The following is a 3,335-nucleotide window of genomic DNA, read 5'->3' as shown; positions in this document are numbered from 1 at the left end:
AGGCGCATGCTACCCAGACTGGTTCACTATGTAGCAAAGAATGATCTTGAACTTTTTATCTTCCTACCTCCAAGTCCAAGGCACTAGCATTACAGATGTACCCATGATGTATGCAGTACAGCGTATAGATAGAGCCAAGGACTTTGTGCATTCTCAGAAAGAGCTCTACGGACTAAGCTACATCTTCAACCCCATTCTGGGACTTCATTTATAAGGGTGCCAATCCAATTTACAACAGCAAAGCTTATAGGCCCAGTCACATCCTCAAGTAAGTCCCCACTGTATAAAACCATTATTACCTTGATGGCTGTGTTTCCTGTGGATTATAGGAGGTTGGGAAGGAATAATAGAAGGCAGAATTTGTTTTGTTTTTTCACCTTAAAAAATAAAAGGTTATTCATTTCCTCCCCTCACTTCTTTGTTTACAGATGAGAGAGCACTAAGCTCATGGTCATCTCCAAACCAGTGCATCCGGGATGAAGATCCACGGATTCTGATCCTTGTCCAGAGTACCATTCCCCAAGCTACTTCCCCATGCCAGACTTTGAAGTGTGTCATCTCAGGGTAAAATGATGGTTGGCCATTGTGTCTGTCTTCTCCCCCTCCCAACAGAGGGACTCATCATTTGTTTTCATTTTCTTCTTCCCTGCTGGTCACTGGACATGACTTTCACAAGTACTGTAAGTGTGAATTGCCTATGGTTACATCTCCTGATTGGAATCTGTGACAGTCAATACTTTCCCAGGATGGCATCCCTCAGCAAGACTGGAGTCAATAAGTGTTGAGAAGGCAATCAGCAAGTACCCATTAGCTCTCTGGGCTTTGTTTAGAACTGCAAGCTTTTGCAAAGCATCATGCTTAATTATTTCTGTAGCAGGGGATAGACACCCTTCCTAACACCGCTAAAGCAAATGGAGATGCATTAGGCCCGGAACACAAGAATGAATATCAAGTGATGGGGAAGGAACGGGCCACAGGAACATTCTGGGAAAACGAAAGGCTAACACTTCAGTAGTATCAGGTCTCTGCTTAGTTTCACGCTCACATGTCCCTGCATGTTGACTTCATCCTGCACAGTATAAAAAAATGCTCACCGCAGTACAGAAATGAACGCAATAGAAGGTACTTCCTAACATATGGCTGCAAATGGCAGGGGTTAATGGATGGTCTATAGAGAGGAGCCTTACAGGGAGAGTGACATTTTGTCAGTGTCTACTCTGGAAACTGGACTGAATGCCTGTGATGAGTAATCTTCACTGTCAACCTGATCAGATTTAGAAACACTTCTCTGGGTATGTTCATAGGAGTGTTTCCTGAAAGGTTTAGCTGAAAATGAAAAACCTCACTCTGAACATGGGTGGCATGATGCCAGTAAGTTGGGGTCAATAAAAGGGAGAAAGTGGTCTGGAAACTCAGAGTTAATGTCTCTGTCACTTCCTGACTACATATGTAATGCTATTGTCACGCATTCCTGGTGCCCTGCCTTCCTCACAATAATGGAAAGTGCCTTCAAACCTTGAGCCAAAATAAACCTTTCTTGTTTAGCAGAATTATTAAGGTATTCTATCTTAACAACCAGAAAAGTAACTGATACAGAATCTTTGGTGCAGATACATGATGCTAAGAGAGGTGGTAATAGCAGACACGTGTAAGAAAGAGAATTAATTTCAAGTCCCTTGTTTCAAGAGTGGGAGAGGAGGAAGATATTCTCAGTGTAGGGAGGGTGGCCTTTCCTAGACAAGCAGGGTGTGCCTACGTTTGAACAGGTTTGGAAGAAGCCTGGCACCAAATGGATTCTTCTGAAGCAACATTGGGCTTGTTTCTCTGTAGGTTCAACTGGTCCATAGGCAGCTACCCAACCTTCACTTTTAAACTGTGCTTTTCCAAGGACTGACTTCCGCAGTCTCATCCCATTTACAGGGTTATGGGGAAAGCTCTACAACGCAGGACTTGGTCCAGGTTGTTGCTGCTGGGTCCATGTTAAAAGAGTACCATCTTCACTTTCATCCACATGGTGGTTGATTTGTCTATTGACAGGCACTCGAACTAAGCCAGACCCATCAGAGAATTTCCATACACTGTGCTAAGCCATGAGCAGTCTGAATCCTTCAATAAATCATAGCTGTTTGTTCTGTCATCTCTGCCCTCTTGCTTACAAAAGTTAATTTCCAAAAGTTGATGACCACGTGGGTTAAAGACAGACTCTTCACAAGATTGTCCTGCTCAGATACTAGCCCAAGTCCCAGGAAAATCCACATGAGTAAAGACTGATTACAAATTAAGAATGTTCCATAGTCTCTTCAGAGTTAATGATTTGTCAGGATCTCAGAAGTTTCTGAAAGGGCTATATTGTTCATAATCATAGTTTAATTATATCAGATACACTGGAATAGAAGATTTAAATAGGAAGGATAGGTTTTTTGTTAGTTTAGGTTTAGTTTTGGTTTAGTTTTGTTTGCTTGCTTACTTGCTTGTAGTCCATCATCAGGGGAACTGAAGACAGGCAGGCACCTGAAGGCAGGAACTGAAGGAGAGAACACTTACTTGCTTGTACATAGGAGGAGTGCTCATTACTGGCTTGCACCTTGGGTTCATGTTCAGCTATTTGCCAGGGCCACTTGTCCAGGGACTGCATTGCCCCAGTAATCTGGGTTTCCCTACTTCAAACAATAATCAAGAAAATGCCCTTACCTTACATCATCAGACTTGACTACAGGTCAAATCATGTCCTCAGTTGTAACTTCCTCTTCCCAGATGAGTCTAGATTTGTCAAGTTGACAAAACCATTCCTTCATGGAATCCAGGCACATCACTTTGCTAACACATCCATGTATCCACTAACCAGCAAACTCTGAACTCTCAAGTACAGCGGGTTATCTTTTTCTTGCTGGTCTGCTATTATGTAGACATCACTGGCTTTGTGACTGAACTCTATCTCCAGCCCCTCTTTTCTCTGAAGGCTTAGCTATCGGGTTCAAAGTTCAGGAACATCGCTGGTGATGTACCTGATCTTTATGGTGACCAGTCCCTACCCTAAAACTACCCTGAAGCTATTGTGAGTTATTTAAGTAGAATAATAAAGACATTTCATCACTAAGGAAACTCCAAGGTTCTAGAATCTGTGTTCCAGAAATTGGGGCAAAGACTATATATTTCCTTTATTATGCCATACACATACATATGGTTGAATCACAAATTTATATCTCAGCTCCTGTCTCTCCTGAAATCTAGACTCTCAGATCTAACTGCCATTTGGATATCATTTTCAGGAGTTAGTGCCAATCTGTCGATATCCAGAAATAAACTCCTATTCCCTGCCCCACAATTCTCTCCAT

The 3,335-nt window shown here is 42.4% G+C and overlaps 1 long non-coding RNA gene across 1 annotated transcript in view; it reads right to left on the bottom strand.

The window, feature by feature from the left end:
- The window catches only part of LOC102549660 (uncharacterized), a 16,735-nt gene extending 13,668 nt beyond the window's left edge, over nt 1–3,067 (bottom strand). Inside the window, exon 1 of the long non-coding RNA XR_015631197.1 lies at nt 2,692–3,067. This is a non-coding gene — a long non-coding RNA (uncharacterized LOC102549660). The remainder of the gene's footprint in view (nt 1–2,691) is intronic.
- Nucleotides 3,068–3,335: the final 268 nt, after the last annotated feature.

The sequence above is a fragment of the Rattus norvegicus genome, chromosome 10 (genome assembly GCF_021556685.1).
Source record: "Rattus norvegicus strain SHRSP/BbbUtx chromosome 10, alternate assembly SHRSP_T2T, whole genome shotgun sequence".
Classification (NCBI taxonomy): Eukaryota; Metazoa; Chordata; class Mammalia; order Rodentia; family Muridae; genus Rattus; species Rattus norvegicus.
This window is presented reverse-complemented; position numbering and strand designations above follow the sequence as displayed.